This window comes from Mustela nivalis, assembly GCF_964662115.1.
Source record: "Mustela nivalis genome assembly, chromosome: 15".
Classification (NCBI taxonomy): Eukaryota; Metazoa; Chordata; class Mammalia; order Carnivora; family Mustelidae; genus Mustela; species Mustela nivalis.
The window spans coordinates 24505213-24525326 of NC_139034.1; the positions used below are offsets into that span (position 1 = coordinate 24505213).

The 20114-nt window shown below is 41.7% G+C and overlaps 1 long non-coding RNA gene across 2 annotated transcripts in view; it reads right to left on the bottom strand.

The window, feature by feature from the left end:
• Window positions 1-8729: 8729 nt before the first annotated feature.
• The window catches only part of LOC309848607, a 44922-nt gene continuing 33537 nt past the window's right edge, over window positions 8730-20114 (bottom strand). The window contains exons 4-5 of one of the 2 annotated variants that reach the window (XR_014303163.1): window positions 19885-19987; window positions 8730-8955 (exon numbers count right to left, since the gene is read on the bottom strand). This is a non-coding gene — a long non-coding RNA (uncharacterized lncRNA). The remainder of the gene's footprint in view (window positions 8956-19884; window positions 19988-20114) is intronic. The other variant, XR_014303164.1, reaches the window with a different exon arrangement.

Genomic DNA, 20114 nt, shown 5'->3' on the forward strand with positions numbered 1-20114 from the left:
TCCGTGCCCCCACACACCTGCCCCTGAGCTCCTGGACAAAGCCAAAACCTCCTTCGGGATGTGTTTTCTAGAGGACATGAAGAGGCCCAGCCCGGAAGAGGGTTCTTCGCAGGCATTCCCTCCCTGCTGGGGCCCTTTAGGGCAACTTGAATCTGCTGGCTGTGAACCCTCTGAGAGACCCTTTGATTTAACGCATAAGGGAATTCCCACTGGCTGATAAAATATTTTTATATTTTATCATTTTCCTGCAGCTAGCAGCTTTTGGCATGCAGGCTATTTTTATGAACATTATAAGTAAATATTATGGGGTCAGTCACAGAGATGAACATGGACCCACAAGCCTGGGGCTGGAAGATATTAGGCTTCACTGGGAAAAAAAAGTGGGAATAAAAAAGGAATATATTGAGGATTTGAAAGGACTTGCAAAGCATTGCAACTGTGTCTCCAAAATCCAAAGTTAATGTAATTAAACCGATAGAAGCAAATTGATTTTAAGTGATATATCTAGATATCTAAGAGATCGAATTCATATTATTTCGAATTTGTGGCGTTTATTAGAAGGGAGTAAGCAAGGTTACACTTTGACAGTAACAACCATGAGTTTTGTTTTCCAGACAAAATTAGACCTTTCCAGAATCTTCCACAAAGCACAACAGACAGATTCCTAAGAAGCCAAGCCACTACTCAGAGTTTCCAGGGGCCACAGGCCACTCTTGGTCCAAATGTCCCCTTGGAAAATACGAGAAAGAAAACATCAAGAGTGGGCTCCGGCGGTGGTATGCTCCAGTGCCCTCTTGAGTGTGAAGTCTCCGTGATACGCTTGGAAGCTGATGTCACAAATATCCTCCTTGACACAGGGTGACTCATTGCAGGAACTATATTTTTTCCTGGGAAACCACTAACCCTCTGTGCCTGTTTCCCAGGCTCCCCCCCCACACACACACCCACCCCGCCTGGAAATCCCCAGGGAATCCATGCATAGTGGCTGGGTGGGAGGCTCCAGAATGGCAGCTCCTTCCGGGTGCTTCCCCAGACAGTCTTTCTCAGTTTCCTCTCTGCTCCCCTTGTGGCTGGCACAGGGCAGGAGGAACGGGAGGAGGGGCTCTCCATCATCTTGGGTATGCCTTGCTGCTTGAGCTTGACCCTCTCGCTCTTTGTGCACCTACTGTCCTGGTGCTTTGCCGTTTGCCCCTCGGTCACCCCGGTCCACTTCAAGTCCAAGACCATTTCACCATCTTTCATACTGTTCACTGGCATCTTTAAATGTAAGAGCTCAGCCTAACCCCAGGTCATGAACAACGTCTCAGTGCCAGGCGTCCAGCAATAAATAGATTGGCAGGAAGGAAGGAAAGAGGGGAGAAAGGAGGAAAAGGGGAAAAGAGAGAGGAGAGAAGGGAAGGCGGGAGGAATCCGCCTAGAGCACAGCGTGTAATCCTCCTGGGGTTTGGAAACACCTGGTGAGCAACCTGATTGAAGCCTGGACCCCGAGACAGCTGAGGTCAGAAGCCATCGCCCATGAGGCAGTGTCGTGGAAGCAAGATGTCTGAAATGGCCTGGAAGGAAGGAAAGAGCTGACGGGTCGGATCAACTATGAACTGGGCTGACTTGCCAGGAGAATGGTGTGAAGAGTGCCAGCCCAGCTCCAGGGAGGAAGATGCGCCAAAACTCCTGCCACGATCCACGGCTCAGATCTCCATGGTCCTTCCCGGGATCCTCTATCAACCCCGTTTGAGTGGGGCATCCTCTCAAGCTCATCCAAATGGGATTAAAGCCTTCTGGAGTCTAGGTATGATGGTGTCTTCTACTTCTTTTTTGCCTGCCTGGCCTGCGTTAGAAACATCAGGAAGAGTTTGCTGTCTGTCGTGGAGCCAGTCTCTGCCCACACTGGTGAAGAATGTTCTCACCCCTCCCCCACCCCCGTGGCTGCCAGCCATCTTCAACAACACCCACACTTACCCCAAGAGCTGAGTTTTAAGAGCTGCAAAAGAGACTCACAGAAAGAGATTGCCAGCCCTCTAGAAACTACTGTAGAATATTGTACAGTTGTTTCCTCTGCTTGGAAACCGGAGTACCAACTGACCAGGTGTGTTTAGGTCCTCCTTGGAGAAGCTCTGGTGGGGTTTCAAGAGAAGCTCTTCTGAGAATGTGGGAGGGGAACCTACTAAGGGACATACTTCAGCTGCAGGAAATGAGACTTTCTTGACTTTCCAGGGAAATCTTTCAAGGCTAGGAAATAGCTGGGGAGGGAATGGAGACAAAGACAGACAGATGATGAGGATACACAGGCAAACCCTGTGTATTTAAAGGCAGGTTTTATTGTCTAGATATACAAAGTAGATCTTTGATGATAATTATAATATTTAATAAGATGAAATACTAAGTGCCAGGCAATGTGAACCTCTTCTCTGGGTCCTTACAAGAAGCCTATTAACTAGATTCTTATACTATCTCTGTTTTACAGAAGGGGAAACTGAGGCTGACAGAAGTGAAGCAAAATGCTCGAGGCCACGCAGCTGGTAGATGGCAGAACTCGAATTTTTTTATATGTTTCTAGTTACTGTTCTCTTCTCTTTGTACTTGGGGCCGCACATATACATACACTACCTGGGTAAATCCTATTAAGTAAATCTTGTTTCAAGATGAAAACCAGTAATTGCTTTTTTTCCTCCTCCAGACTGAAGAGTGTTTGGGGCTTGTATCTGCACTGACTCGCTCTGGGGCAGGTTTGCTTACATACTGCATTTTGCGATGTGACAAAGTGACAAGACCCCTGTCCCCACTTTCCAGATCCATCCGCCAGGCCCCAGGCCACGGACACTACGTACTCATAGAGATTTGCCCTTTCCAGTGGGTCTGGAATCCTGGACTAAAATCTCTAGCGGCGGCCAACTGACTTAATATGGGCAAGCCACGGTCCTCCATTTTCTGTTTGTCCCTGAAGATTCTGCAGGGCCTTCTGGCCTACGGCTTCCAACTCAAGAACCGTTTTCCGGAGCAAGGAAATTCTGATCATGGAATTCTCGAACTGTCTTCCCCCTGAACTCCACTCTGCTTTTTTGCGTTTGTGCAGGACATTTTTGCAGGGAGGAGCTGGAAGGGAGGTCAGGTTTTGTTCGCCAGTTTCTCTGGACTCTACTTCTCTTTTCTGGGCTCTGGGCAAACAAGGCTGCGTGTAAGGCTCAAGCCTGGTGTCTCCTCATAGCTAACCCCCGTCCCTCAAGATGAAGGCTGCTCTCAGTATCTCGACAACACCCATTCTGTGGCACTGAGAGAAGGTTCACGAAAAGAAAGGCATATTTCTTCAAATTCTAATTTCTTTTTTTTTTATTTTTAAAAGATTGATTATCTATTTATTTATTTTTTTATTTATTTGACAGACAGAGATCACAAGTAGGCAGAGAGGCAGGCAGAGAGAGGAGGAAGCAGGCTCCCCACTGAGCAGAGAGCCTGATGCGGGGCTGGATCCCAGGACCCTGGGACCATGACCTGAGCCGAAGGCAGCCACCCAGGCGCCCCTTCAAACTCTAATTTCTTAACACAAGTAATTGGATTGCAGAGTTTCTTCCTATAGTGGGAGTTACAGAGAAACCAATGCCCCTCGTAGCAACAGTATTATCCTGTCCTAGCCCAGTGTTTCCACTTTCAAAATGTGCTAAAACAATAATAATAATAGAGCTATTCCAAATATGCCAAATCTAAAAAACCTGCACTCCCAGACTCCACTATTGTGACTGTTTCTAGCTGATATTTTATAATCTTATCACTTGGAGCCACACATCCACATACCACCCTGGGTTATTTATGAAGATAAATCTTCTGCTGAGATCAAACTTGACAATTATTTTTTGCTTTGTCTAAATTTATTTTTACTGCCTTGAAAAAAAAAGATTTTGAAAATATTTTCCAGCGGGTTTATTTGTTTAAAGAGGATTTTGGTAAAGAAATTAACTCTGAACAAAAAAATATCTTTTGGGTTGTCAGCTACCAACTACCACATATTTGGAATATCTTGAATTATCCAGGAACTCACAATTCTGTTTTAAGATTATTTGCAACCTTGGCTTTGTTACTATGTTTCGATGTTTTCAAAGTTGGTCCAAAAATATAGCTGCAACAATTAATTTCTGGCTCCTTGTGAGCATGGGCTTACTAGCTAATTGAACTTTGCATTACCCATAATTTATGAGTTTTGAGTTTCTCATCTCTAAAGTAGAAATAATAATACCTACTGTATAGAAATTGCTGTGAGAATTAAAAGACTTCATATAGGTGAAATACTGATTACCCACCACACAGTAAGTGCTCACTAAAGGGTAGCTTGAAAATAACATCTGAAGAGTGAAGCTTAAAATTAATTAGGTGACAACAATTTGTGGCCACGTCTTCTGTCCCCACAAGCCTGCATGCTCTGGAGCGGTGGGCAGTGGCTCCGCAGACCTTCACCCTTCCCCAGTGTTCAGACTGGTCCTGACACGCAGCAGTCTCTTTGTGAATCTTGGTAGAATGAAAATCATCTGAGTCTCAGCCTGCCATGATCTTCAATGCATTGACAAGCAGCAGTCGTGTATAGTTGTCTATATTTAGAAAGGAATTATTTTCTCTAAACACATTTTTAAAAATTTAACTCTAATTGTAAAGATCCTGTTTTTGTTTTCCTCTTCTACTTAAGAAACTGAAGCTGAAATTCTAATGTGAATTCAGTAAATTAGCGTTAAATAAGTTCACACCTAAAATAAGTCAGCAGATAAATGATGTCATCGGCTTTTCCGGGGAGAGGTATAATCCAGACAACTTGGGAGAACAGCAGGAATTTGTTATTTGCTTTGGGGCTTGTCTCAGAAACAATGAGCTACGGTCTGGACAACAAAGAAAAGATTCGACCTCACGCGGGAATGCATTGATCACTCTACCAGGAGGAGGCCAAGGTCATGAAGCCACCTGCTTGAAAGCGTCATTTAAAAACACACTGGGCTTGAACATGTTGCTTTCGCTCCATAAGGAATATATTTCCCAGCTTTTCATCTAATAAGCCTTTTGTACCCTTTAAATTTAAAAAAAAAAAAAAGTGTATCGGCAAATGCTCCAAATTAATACACAAATATTATTTGGGGCTATTGCAATATTCTAAACATATTTGGTTCAGACGCAAATTTTGTGTGTATGTGCGTGTGTTTAAAGCAAACTTCATAGGACTGTATCAATACTAGGCCAAGAGCTATTTCAAACGCCCAATGTATACTATGAACAGTGCAAATAAGGCTAACAGTTTGGCACAAAAGAGTATGAGGAAAATACTCAGATGCTGGAATGGAAGACTGGGGCGATATTGTGCTTCTGAATTCAGAATATATTTTATCTTAAAGGACAAGGTTGGGAAATACGTTGACCTGAAATGAAAAGCAACATTAAGTATTGGCTACCTGGAGAGCCACGATGGAAAGTTTCCTAGGCCGAAAGCAGCTTCATTGGACAAGTGTGCCCTGGGAGACAGCAGTGGGAGTGGCCGCCCACCTGCTGAGTATTTGTCATTCTTTGTCCTGTGGTCAAAGAGTTCCTAGAGGTTCCTGGCAGAGAAAATGGCCTCCTCATCCTGTCTGAGCCCCAGAAAGGCCTTTTGATGGTGAGGAGAAAGCCTTGAGAAGGGGCAGTTGATGTATTTGATCTCACCTCATGGGTAGCTCTTTTCTAGACACAGAAGACAATAGATAGCTCCCTTTGCAGTTTCCCTTGGGCGCCTGTCTTCTCAGTTTACGGGAAGGCAGAACGATGCCACTCCCGGGACAGGTTTCCTGTGATGCCACAGTGCTGCTCTGCTTTGCCTGCCTACAGAGGGAGGGCGGTCTTCTTTTCATTCACTTCTCTTGCAGGAATTGAACCGTAGATGTGTCTGCATTTCCGATTAGAAGACTGAGGCTGTGTGTTTAATAAGACCCATTTTCTGAACCCCAAGTGGAGACTCAGTCTTATAAATATTACTAAGTTGTTCAGGAAAGTGAATTCTTATCTTTTGACCCAAAGTACCCTCCAGAATCTGCTGGTATCTGAGCACATTATTCCAACATCAGAAGCATTTCTCTGAGAGAGAAATAGCAACAGTAGCGCTGTGTGTCCCTCAGATTTCCAGCAGGAAACAGATGGCACTCTCCAACTGAGTAAGTGAGGGATGTTAATAAAAAAGTGAGTTACAAAGTTGTGGAAAGATCTGGGGATATGTACAAAGGATGGTGAAGGACCTTGGGGCTAAGACAGCAGAAGGTGATGGTGATTGGTAAGCTCGTCCTTCCTCCCCGGTCTAAAGGGGCCTGTGCCAGTTCCAGATCTCAAGGTGGGTAGCCATAGGGAGAGGGTCACTGGAGGAGAGTGTAACATTTGATGGAAAGATGTGGCCAAATTGTGTCCACGGCAGGAAGGGAATTAAAATTCACAGCGTCCCTCTCCTCCCACTGGGGCTGAGAACCCATTGATGTGGTTTGTGCAGATCAGCCTGCCGGACACAGACTAGGACAGAGAAGGGTGGAGAGTATATCTGGAGGGCAAAGGGAAAATAACCAGCTGGGTGCAGTTTTGGTATGCAGTAAATCCACAGAAAATAACAGTGATGGGACATCTGAAAAATGTTGGACTAGGAAGCTCCAAGTTCATGCTCCTCCATATAATCATGGGGTAAAAAACCTCAAAAAACCTTTGTACAAATGGCAACCATCTTGGACTCAAGGGGTGGCAACTCAGTTCCCAGTTCCACTCTTCAAACCAGTGGGAGAGAGCAGACCTTACTTGCAGATTATTATGTACATCTGTTCTAACCTGGCTGGGGATGCCTGAAGAACTGACTTGCTCTCTCATTCTCACATCATTCAGAACACAAGTAGGAAAAGCTGCAGGCTTTACTCCTAAAAGCAGCCAGAGAATACACGCACATAGACCCCCTGGGCAACAGATTCTCACTGGAGGCATACAACAGACCATCGAAGGGCTGGAGGAGAAAGTGGGGTAAGACTCTGAGAAATCAGGAGATTCAAAAGTGTTTATATAAGGGAATCTAGAAAGCCATATGCATACCCAGGGAAGACATATGCTCACAAAAAATCTGGGAAGATTTTAACCTTTCACCTAGGGCTGATCCCTAGACTGAGAGCAAGCCTAACTAAAGGAGAAGTAACCCAGCACAGAGCCCATCCGCCCAGGTTATGGGCGTTTGGGCGTTTGCGCTCTCTCTCTCTCTCTATATATATATATACACACACACATACATACATATATAACTATCTCTATCTCGGTGTTTTCATTTGTATGTTTCAGCCCCTGGCATAAGAAAATCTCTATCAAATTGTGTTAGCTCAACACAAGCTCAAGTAACAGAGGCTTCAGTGAGCACATGCGGCAAAGAATAGACTTTGCAAAAATAGTCTGGAAAAGTCTCAAAACGAACGACTATCACAATCTCCAAAAATCAAAAAAAGCAAGTCCTGGGAAAAGGGAGAAATCTAATTTCCAGAATTACCATATTATAATAATACAATGCCCAATTTTTGATGATGGCGACAGCAACAACAAACCCAGGAAAATATGGCTTATTGAAGGGACAAAATAAATGGGCAGAAACTGTCCCCAAGAAGGCTGACAATGCACTTACTAGGCAAAGAGTAAATCAATTATTTTTCTTTTTTTATGTAGTCTCCACACCCAGTGTAGATTTCCAACATGGAACTTGAACTTACAACCCTGAGATAGAGACCTGTATAGAGCTCAAGAGTCAAACGTTTAACTGACTAAGCCACCCAGGTGCCCCAACAACTCTTTTGAATATATTTTAAGTGCCAAAGGAAAGCATGGAAATCAGGAACATAATGTATTTAAAAAATGAGAACATCAACATAGAGATAAGAATTGTAAAAGGGAAATAAACAAATTCTGAGTGAACAAATGTAATAATTGAAATGGAAATTTTACTTAGTGGGCAGCAACAGCAGAGATGAGCAGGCAAAAGAAAAAATCAGAGAATTGGAAGATAGGATATCTGAAATTCTCAAGTCTGGGAGCAGAAGACAAAGGATAAAGAAAGTGAACTGAATCTAAGAAATGGGATACCATCAAAAAAACCAATACTGGCAGTGTAGGTTCAGCATCAGACTGCTGCAAGAAAGTGAATATCTCAATAAAGTGAGCCAAATGAATGTTTTGTTTTCCCATTGTATATGGAAGTTATGTGTATACTACACTGTAGCCTGTTAAATGTGCAATAACATTATGTCTAGAAAAACAATATATATTCCTGAGTTAAAAAATATTTTATTACTAAATGCTAACCATCATCTGAGTTGTAGTAAGTAGTAATCTTACTTTGATATTAATGGTTGCTGACTGATCAGGATGGTGAAGTCAGGCTAGCTGTGGAAACCTCTTAAAATAAGACAGCACTGAAGTATGCCACATCAATTGACTAGCATTTTACTCACATTAGAACTTCTTTCAGGGTTCCTGGGTGGCTCAGTCAGTTAAACATCTGCCTTTGGCTTAGGTCATGATCCTAGGGTCCTGGGATTGAGCCCCCCATCAGGTTCCTTGTTTAGCGGGGAGCCTGCTTCTCCTCTGCCTGCTGCTCCCTGCTTGTGTGTTCTCTCTCTGACAAAAGAGTAAATAAAATCTAAAAAAAAAAAAAAAAGAAGAAGAAAGAAAGAAAGAAAAGAACCTCGTTTGCACTTGTAGTCAATCCACTCAAAACCTGCCACTGTTTTTACCAATTAATTTTATGTAAAGTCCTTTGTTGTAGCTTCAATAATCTTCACAGCATCTTCACCAGGAGAAGTTTCTATATCAATAACCATTTTTTTTTTTTTTGCTCATCCATAAGAATCAACTCTTCATCTGTTAACATTTTACCATGAGATTCCAGCAATTCAGTCATGTCTTGAGGGTCCACTCCTAATTCCAGTTTTCTTGCTATTTCCTCCAAATCTGTAGTAAGAATAAATACAGTATTTATCAGTTAAGTTTTCTAACTTATGAAAGTATGGTTTTGTGGCTCCTTAAAACTCACAAATAGTAACATCACTGATCACAGATCACCATAACAAATACAGTAATAATGCAAAAGTTTGAATTACCAAAAGCGTGATAATTATTAAAATGTGACAGAGACATGAAGTGACCAAATGCTTTTGGAAAAATGGTATCACAAACTTTCAATTTGTAAAAATTGCAGTGTCTGTGAAGCAAAATAAAGTTGAAGTGCAATAAACAAGGGGAAAAAAACAAGAAAGAAACCTGTATGTAAGTTATGGGAATCCCAGAAGAAGAAAGAAAGTGGTAAAGAGTTTATCTGAAGAAATAATAGCTGAAAATCCCTGGATTTCATGAAATACATGAATATACAAATCCAAGAAGCTCAATGAACTTCAAGTAGGATAACCAAAAGAGATATAGGTTGGGACACATAATCAAACCATCAAAAGCCAACATCAGAAGGAACCTTGAAATCAACAAGAGTGAAACAGATCATCATGTACAGGTGATCCTTGATAATATGATTCCCTAATTTCTCAGCAGCACTCTTGGAAAACAGAAGACAGTGGGATGATATATTTTGTAAGTGTTGAAGGAAAAAGAAAACAAAATTCTGATAGAGAAATTAAGACATTTCCAGAAAAAAGCAAAAGCTGAGAGAGTTCATTACTACTAAACTTGCTCTATAACGAATGTTAAAGGAAGGCTTTCTCAGATGAGGGTTTTTCCAATACCACCACATAATTAACTTAGTTCTGACACTATCTACCTGAAGATCATGTCAGGTACAAGAGGTTAAGTGCTCCATCCTATAAGACTACCCCCGACTTTTCCACTTAGATATCAATCCCAAGTCCAGTTTGTCACCTATGCTTCTGACTGATCAGATGTTCCCATGATCCCTGCTTGGGTTTCATTAAGTTACTGGCATAGCTCACAAAACCTAGGGACACATTTTACTTTCTAGAGTACTGGTTTATTATAAAAGGATAAAACTCAAGACTATGCGGATAGAAGATATGCATAGGACATGGTCAGGGGCACAAAGCTTCCATCCTCTCTGAGTACCTTCCCATGGTTACCAACCCAGAAATTCTCTGAATTCATCCTTGAGGCTTTTATGGATGCTTCATTACATAGGCATGATTTATGAAATCACTGGCCATTTATTCAACTTTCAGGCCCTTTCCCTCTCATAAGGTCAAAGGATGAGCCTGAAAATTCAGATCCTTTAATCACATGATTGGTTTTCCTGGCTACCAGTCCCCATACTTGGGTTATATAAGGACTTTCCAAAAACCATCACATTAACACAATGAAAGACACCTTTATCACTTAAAAAATTCCATTGGTTTGGGGAGCTTTGTGCCAGGAATGAGTGAAAACCAAATATGTATTTCTTATTATAAATCATAACATCTTACCTTCAAATAGAAATGAAAGAATCTTGAGAGTAAGATTAACTCAAACACAGATGAACATACAATGACCTCTGGTTAAAGAATATATATATAAGAAAATATAAAAGCCAGTGTTATTATAATTTTAGATTTAACTCCACTTTTTAAAAAATTTTTTATAAACATATAATATATTTTTATCCCCAGGGTTACAGGTCTGTGAATCGCCAGGTTTACACACTTCACAGCACTCACCAAAGCACATACCCTCCCCAGTGTCCATAACCCCACCCCCCTTATCCCAACTCCCTTCCCCCCAGCAACCCTCAGTTTGTTTTGTGAGATTAAGAGTCACTTATGGTTTGTCTCCCTCCCAATCCCGTCTTGTTTCATTTCTTCTTCTCCTCCCCCCTTAAGCCCCCATGTTGCATCACCACTTCCTCATATCAGGGAGATCATATGATAGTTGTCTTTCTCTGCTTGACTTATTTCGCTAAGCATGATACACTCTAGTTCCATCCATGTTGTCGCAAATGGCAAGATTTCATTTCTTTTGATGGCTGCATAGTATTCCATTGTATATATATACCACATCTTCTTGATCCATTCATCTGTGGATGGACATCTAGGTTCTTTCCATAGTTTGTTTATAGCAGCAATGTCCACAATAGCCATTCGGGTGCACGTGCCCCTTGGGATCACTACGTTTGTATCTTTAGGGTAAATACCCAGTAGTGCAATTGCTGGGTCATAGGGCAGTTCTATTTTCAACATTTTGAGGAACCTCCATGCTGTTTTCCAGATTGGTTGCACCAGTTTGCATTCCCACCAACAGTGTAGGAGGGTTCCCCTTTCTCCGCATCCTCGCCAGCATCTGTCGCTTCCTAACTTGTTAATTTTAGCCGTTCTGACTGGTGTGAGGTGATATCTCATTGTGGTTTTGATTTGTATTTCCCTGATGCCAAGTGATATGGAGCACTTTTTCATGTGTCTGTTGACCATCTGGATGTCTTCTTTGCAGAAATGTCTGTTCATGTCCTCTGCCCATTTCTTGATTGGATTATTTGTTCTTTGGGTGTTGAGTTTGCTAAGTTCTTTATAGATTTTGGACACTAGCCCCTTTATCTGATATGTTGTTTACAAATATCTTCTCCCATTCTGTCAGTTGTCTTTTGGTTTTGTTAACTGTTTCCTTTGCTGTGCAAAAGCTTTTGATCTTGATAAAATCCCAATAGTTCATTTTAGCCCTTGCTTCCCTCGCCTTTAACTCCACTTTTAATTTAACTTCACTTCAAGATTTATGGGACAAATGCATACAGTGTAATTATAAATTTATGTAACTGGGTATATAGTGTATACAGATGTAATTTGTGACATTAATAGCATAAGGGGGTGGAATTGTTATAGGAGTAGGGTTTTATGTGATTGAATTTAAGTTGGAATCAGTTTGAATTAGATTGTTATAACTTTAAGAGTGTTATATGTAATCATCATAATAACAACAAAGAAAATATATATAGAATATACAAAAAAGGAAATGAAAAGGGAACCAAAATATTTCTCTACAAAAATGAAACATAAGAAGAGACAGTAATGGAGGAGATAAGGGACAGAAAATGATATAAGAAGTATAGAAAACAAGAAAAAATGGCAAAGTAAGTCCTAACTTCTCAGTAATTATTTCATGTGTAAATGGACTAAACTCTCCAATCAAAAGACATTGGTTGGCAGAATAGATTTTTAAAAACTGAACTATAGGCTCTCAACATGAGACTTACTTTAGCTCTGAAGTCAGAATTAGGTTGGGAGTTAAATGATGAAAAAGATATTTCATGCAATTAGTAACCAGAAGAGTGCTGGAATGGCTAATAGTAAACCAAATAGACTTTGGGTAAAAAAATAAGCACAAGAAACAAGAATACATATTGATAGAAGAGTTAATTCACCAAGAAGATATAAAAATTATATGTGATACACAAAATATCAGAGCTCCAAAATGTATCAAGCAACATTCATAAAATTTAAGGGAAGAAGTAGCTTAAGATAACAGTAGGAGACTTTCAAAAATGCCTACAACAACCAGGCAGAAGATCAATAAGAAAACAGTGGACTTGAACAGTACTACAAACCAACTGGAATTACAATACATACATAGAACACTAGAACACTCTACCCAATAACAGTGGAACACACAGTTTTCTCAATTGCACATGAAACATTCTCCAGAATAGACTCTGTGTAAGACCACTAAGTCTTAATACATTTTAATAGATTAAAATCATATGAAGTTTCTTTTCATATCATAATGGAATGAAGCCAGAAATCAACAACAGAAGGAAAACTAGAAAACCTACAAATATATGAAAATTAAACAATGTACTCTTAAGTAGCATATGGATCAAAGAAGATAAATCACAGGAGATTTAGAAGTGAGTTGGGGGAAATTGGAGGGGGAGACAAACCATGAGAGACTGTGGACTCTGAGAAAAAACTGAGGGTTTTGGAGGGGAGAGAGGTAGGGGGTGAGCCTGGTGGTGGGTATTAAGGAGGGCACATATTGCATGAAGCACTGGGTGTGGTGCATAAACAGTGAATTTTGGAGCACTGAAAATAAATAAAATAAAATAAAATAAAATAAAATAAAATAAAATAAAATGGAAAATAAAGAAAAAGAAAATACCTTGAGACAAATGAGAAGGAAAACAGAACACAAGATACAGAAACTGATGGGATGCAGAAAAGCAGTGCTAAGGAGGACATTTGTAGCTTATATGCTTATAGTAAAAAAAAAAAAAAAGGAAAAGAAAAAGATCTCAGATCAATAACCTAAACTTACTCTTTGAGGAACAAGAAAAAGAAAAGCAAACTAAACCCCAAGCTAACAAAAGGAAGGAAATAAGAAAAATCAGAACAGAACAAAACAGAGATGAGAAAAACAACATAGGAAAAATGACAAAACCAAAAATTTTTTTTCCAAGATTTTATTTATTTCTTTATTTGGAGAGAAAGAGCAAGCATATGCACAAACTGGGGGAGGGAGAGAAACAAGCCGATTCCATGCAGGAGCACAGAGCGTGTCTTGGGGCTCAAGATCCCATAACCCTGAGATCACTACCTGAGCCAAATCAAGAGCCAGATGCCCAGCCAACTGAGCCACCCAGGTGCGCCTAGAGTTGGTTCTTTGTAACAACCAACACAATTGACAACCCTGTAGCTAGACCACAAAAAAGAGAGAAGACTCCAATAACTACATTAGAAACCAAAGAGAATTTTAAGAACATCTGTATGTTTAGATTGGATAATCTAAACAAAATGGGCAAATTCCTAGAAATGTACAAAACTGAATCATGGCTAAATATAAAATATGAATAGACTTACAGCTAGTAAGGAGACCACTCAATATTCAAAGCTTCAACAAAAAAATGTCATGGGCTAGGTGCTTTCACTGAAGAATTCTGCCAACACTTAAAGTTAACACGAATTTTCATCTCTTCCAAAAAATTAAAGCCGAGAACATCCTAACTCATGCTATATAGCCAGAACTACCCTAATAGAAAACCTATCTAAGATGCTACAAGAAAATAAAACTACAAACCACAGTTGCTTATGAATATTAATGCAGAAATACTCTACTAAATACTAGAAAACTGAATTCAATGGTAGTATATTAAAAAGATTATATGCCATGGCCAAGTGGGATTTACTCCTGGAATGCAAGGATGATTCAATGTACGGAAGTTAATCAATGTAAATACATCACATTAGCAGAATGAAGGATAAACTCCCATGAGATCATCTTACTTGATATTGAAAATGCATTTGACAAAATAACAACTGTGAGATCTCTTTATTTGGGATGTGCTATGTATCAAGCTCTACGTGAGGCATTTAATAATGTTTTGAATCCTCAAGCCAACACCCTAAAATATGTAATAGGATATTATTGCATCCCTCTTACATATGAAGAAGCAGATGTTTGGTCTTCAAAAACTGAAGTAGTTTGTCAAAATCATGTCTACACAGTAAGGAGTAGAGTCAGTAGGTATGTTCTAGATTTTTGGATTATAAAGTCTAAAGCATTTCTCATGTGTTTTGTGGTTTTTGCCCCTTTATCTAAAGAGAATCAAAGTGAAGTTTCCAGGAGCTGATTTGCAAAAGTCAGTCAGCAAAAGCCCATTGCAAAAAGTCATCATTAAGCTGATGGGCTTAATAAAATGGCCTTTGGTGTCTTCATCCCTGTCCCCATCCCCACTGGTAACAATGTGCTACTATTCTGGTTGCATGTTAACTTTTGTTGCTGAATTGAGGGTCTGACCCAAGTCACTCCCATTCTGACTTTGGACTGCTGGATGCCATTCCCCCCACTCCACCCCCCACCCCCCAGCTCCATCCAGGGCTAGAAGGGTTTGCATGGACCCAGCTGCCCAATAATGGAGCAGGACCACGGCACGCAGCTGCAGAAGCAAAAGAAAACACAAAGGAAGTTCACAAATTGAGAAAGCTGGAATCAATTTGGTTTTGACTCAGAGTCATGCTCTGTCTCTCTAAAAGATTGGTGCCAGCTCCCTGAACTTGGGTTATAAATAAAAGCCCGAATTAAGAGTTTCCAATTTTTAACGAGTTTTAATAGGTATATTGTTTAATTTCCCAACAAACTGATGAAATGCAGATCTGCTAAATTGTAAAAATGCCTGCGACATTTGTTTACTTGGACTATTACAAGAAAAGAGATCTTTTGAGATTATATCCTTTTTGTTGTAAACCTCAAAAATATGCTCCTGAAGACTTCTGACATGGTACATCTTAAACTTTTACGATCCCTTCTGAACGTATTCCCTTGCGTTAGTACCACCGCAGCTGGGGATACCGCATACCTGTTAGGCTGGGAACCCCTGCTTTGTACCTGGGAAGGGGAAGAGCAGATGGGGAGACAATCTGTGTGGCGCTTAGCCTGACACTTGGGTTTTTCTCTGACTTAGAGATTTGGGATTTCTGGGGAGGAGACGCTGGAATGCGAACTAGTTGTTGTTGGGAGTTATGCACAGAAGTAACTCCACATTTTGCTTAGGTATGATTTATTGACCTCTGTTTTCTGATAGTCTTACAACATCCTTGCTCTGTTACTGGCCACATGCATAGAGGTCACTGGACTGACGGTAACAGGAGAAGCCTTCAGTGTAAATCAAGCGATTAAAACGGACCCAAATGCTATGCGTGATGTTAATGGTGGCTTCTCTACCAAGTAGATTTCATATTATGCCAGTTTCATAATTCCAACCCAAGTTCTCTTACAGGAACCTGGTTTATTAAAGATAAAGCCCAGGCGCCTGGGTGGCTCAGTGGGTTAAAGCCTCTGCCTTCGGGCTCAGGTCATGATCCCAGGGTCCTGGGATTGAGCCCCACATCAGGGTCCCTGCTCAGTGGGGAGCCTGCTTCCTCCTTGCTTTCTGCTGCTTCTCTGCCTACTTGTGATCTCTGTCTGTCAAATAAATAAATAGAATCTTTAAAAAAAGAAAAAAAAAAAGATAAAGCCCACCTCCCCCATCTCCCTTAAGAAAATGGAAGTTTAAAAAAAGGGAAGGTTAAGAAAAAAAAAAAAAAAGAAGAAAACAATTTTCGTTTATAGTACACACCAGGTCAAGTGACTTCTGCTATCTTCTCTAGGTTGCACGTTTTAACCACGGAAATAGAGCTGCATGCATTAAGCAAAAATTTTCCTATCACCGAGGAAATCTGCTTATTAGGTTTGCCAGAAGCTGTCCTGCCTCCCAGCCAAAATGACAGACTGGTGAATCCTCGGCCACTGGCTGTGGGCGGCTTATCAGCTTCTCATCTCTGAAGATAGAGGGTACAAGTAGGTCACAGGCAAAGGCACTGGTGGCCTCGTTTCAGTCGCACCTCCAGATTGAGGAGGTTTGGCTTCTTAAGCTAACCTTCGGGGTCAAAGCAAGGGGGAGGGGGCAAGTTAGCAGGTGTCTCTGGAGGCCAGGTATCTCCGAGCACTAGCAAGAAGGAGAGCAGTAAAAAGCCCCCTCTCGTGCTATTTAGAACCCCATCTCTTCCCTACCAAAACTCTTCCCAAGCCTTTAAACAGAAGACTAGCAAATCCAAAGATCAGTTCTGCCCTCTGGGATTTTTCAAAATCCATCCCACCCTTGTGGGTTGGAGGAGACATCGTCCTTGCCCACAGAGAGGACTGGCCACTAGCCTCCAGTCATGCCATGTCTGGCTGCATTTCTGAGTTCTGACCAGTAGCTAACTCTGCTGTCAGCCTTAACTTCTGTTCAAGTTCAACTCTGGAAATATCCTTCCTTTATTCTCCGTTTTCCCTTCCTCAACCCACTGCACACTCCCCTGTCAAAGAAAGCCTTTGTAGAGCCAAAAGTAAAATGCCGCTTTAGAGCGGTCTCCATTCCCCGGGGTAGCTGGCATTCTGCAGAATGGAAGAGGAATGTGCCCTTTCATTGTATAATCATCGCGTCTACAAACAGCGGAGACACCCCTTACTGTACTGGTCGGTGATACACAGACGCATGGCTGATGAGTAATCAGCGTGACAGTCATCTGGGGATAAGCAAGAGAGAACAATGAGTAAAAACTGATCCCAAAATATAAAAATGACTATCACAAACCTCGAAAGATGTTTTCATCGTAAACTGAGGTTTTTGTTCCTTGATCAATTCCTCTGCTCTTTTATTCTTTATTTCTTAAAGTCTGAAGAGCTGCCTCCATCCACACCTGCTCTTCAAGAGCGAGTGGGAACCCTCGCTCCCTGGTGCTCTCCAACTGCAACCCACAGCGGGGCTCCTGGGGGTGGGATCCCACGACAGGTGCAGCGGGTGTCCCGAAGGCTGCGAGCCCGCATCCTTCTGGTAAAGACGCTTCCCCTCCACCTCACGACACTAAACCCACTTTCACAATATGTAATGCAGATTTTCAGGTGACTCTTCAAGCCGTCATTTCTCCACTGCGGATTTAGGATACTCTGACCAGCAATTTGCTCATTTTCAATAAAAGCTAACACCAAAGCAAGAAATACACAGTTTCAGGGAAAAAGGACAGAACTTGACTTCTTTCCCTACTTACTACCTGTGTTTTTCTCCTTCTCCTGTAGATTACGAGCATCAACATTGATAAAAGGGCAAATGTCTTGCCTTTGGGGACTAGAGTGTTTTTGATGGTAATAGCACCAGGAGTCTTGGGGTGGAATGTCTTAGGAGCAGTTAAAGGTTAGCAAGATGAGTCGATAGGCCCAGCAATGTCTTTGAAGAAGGGCGGTGTTGTGCACTGTGGGGCCAGCAATGAAGTTACAGGAAGCTTCCAGCCTCTTTCTCCAAATTTCCATACACAGCAGGTACTGCTGCAAGTTGCCTGGGGCCAGGCACAACAGCACCCTGGGGGCAGACGTGATGTCACAGGCTAAGAGTTGCTCCAAGCTGAAAGGCTCTTTATAGATCGTAGAGACTGACTTCCTTAATTTACTGGCTAAGGCCTATGTAACCTAACTTGGATTATGCACAAGTGTATTTACAAGCTTTCCATACATTGTTAATCATTTTCACATAAATGATGTCATTTGTTTCTCTCCCCACAATTTGAAGTACCCATACTCGTCCCATTTTGCAGTCGGGGAAGTTGAGGCTCAGAAAAGTTCACAGCTAGTTCTAAATCATAGAACAGCAAGTGGTGGGGCAGAGACTTGAGTCTCAGTTTTATAAATTCTGGGCCCTTGTCCCTTTAGGCCACCCTGTCCATACCTAGAGCAGCATGGCCTCTGGGGAACATTTATTTTATGCTTTCTAGGTGTCTGGGACTGTACATAGCTCATAATCTGGGCTCCTGCAATGTGTGAGCCATTAATAAAATAGTGTTGATGAATTGTAATAAACTTTATTTTCTGGTTATTTTTAAATTTCGTTAAGGAAATCAATCAAAGACTTGGATTTTTTCCCCCCTTCATTTTCTTGTACAGGTAAAAAGTCCCATTTGGGCTCATCCCATGAAGTTGGTACAAATGCACCTTTACACAGACAATGATGAAATCTCCTGGGAGGTACCTGAGAGAGTATTGAATCCAACGTTGTCATCTTTAGAGAGGAGAAAATTCACACCAGGACCTTCAGGTCAGTTCTCTGAGGCCACCCAGCTAGCTAGATGCTGAGCCAGGACTGAAAATCAAAATGTCTGATTGCCAGTTCAGTTTATGAATAGTTTTTAGCCAAGAGTAGCTTGGTTGTTTCCTATTAGTGCTTCTCTTTTCAAGATAGCTTTTCGAAGAGGATAGGATAAAAAGGGACACTTTTAGGTCGAAATATGTGTGTGTGTGTGTGTGTGTGTGTGTGTGTGTGTGTATCCAGACCTACAAGATCAACAACTAACCAACTAACCACTTTCATCTGAAAGAAGATGAGAAAAACTAGGAGCATTTCTGTTCTCTGTTATATTTGTCCTTCCTAATCAAAACCATGTGAGAAGCTAGAAAAGAACTAAGAGCCCCGTGTGATTGCCAAAGACAAAGAAGGGACAGTGGAGAAAGAAAAATGAGGGAACAGGGAAGCAGAGACCCAGTCTGATTTCCAACATGTTAGCACACAGTCACACTTCCAGTTCTTCATCAGATAAGAATGTTTTGCGCAAATTGGGCCAATTTATGCTGCACAGGAAAGCCTGTAGCTGTGCTCTCAGCCCACCACTTCCTGTGGGAGTCAGCGAAACAGGCTCAGCCCTTCCATTCCTTTGACCAAAATGCTTCCAAGCCCGAGGAAGAACCTCGCCGCTCATCCTGCCATGTGGTGGAAGGAGTCCATGGTCAGCCCCTGACAGCCGTGAGGAGATATTGACCTCTTCTCAGGTGTTTTGTTCCCCATCACGCAGGAGTGCGTGTCAGTAAGAAAGCTTAACCTTCTTTTGGCTCCCTGCACTCCAATCACTCATTATTTATGCAAGTTAATTTCTTGCAGTTGTAATTGTAAATTTCCTTTTTCCATGACAATGCAAGCACTTTTAGGTATCGGTCAAAGGCCTTTTACCTGCTTGCAGCGACCTCCATCCACAATCCCTTTTCAGCAGGGCTCCAAAACCTTGCATCCAGGACTCTGAGACAGGAAAAGCTCACGGGGAGGCTGCCTGCTGAGTTTCATTCCTTGGATTTTTCATTCTTAGATCAACTTCTCACGAGGCCAAATGGCAAAGATAGATAAATGATGTGGCGTCATTTAATTGGTTTTACACAAAATTCACAAATTTTCATTCATGATCATCTTCAAACTTCTTCCCAGTAGTCTTCTGACCTACTCTTCTTTTTTCCTGATTCCCTTTCTCCATGATCACCCCCATGCTGATAATAATAAGATCCCATAGTTGTTTTCCAGGTGCCACCACCATTGCCAGGGTATTGTTGGGACATTCTGTCATCCCTCCATCCCTTTTGATGTCCCCCTGTGTCTGAGATGGGAATGGGAAGAGAGAGCAGCTGACTCACCTGGTTCCAGTCGCCTCGTCCAAGAGTGCTATTCTTTCTGTCTGGTTCTTCCTTGAGTGTTTTCCTTGTGGGCTCCTGCCCCTCACTCCAGTCTGATCTCCTCCTAGGAAAAATGCTGCTCTGGTTGGAAGGTTCTTTGGGCCAACCAAGAGCCCTCAGAGTCTCCTGGTCTGCAATAACAAGAGCTCACCCCAAAGCTGATTCTAGGCTGGCACTACGTGTATAAGAAG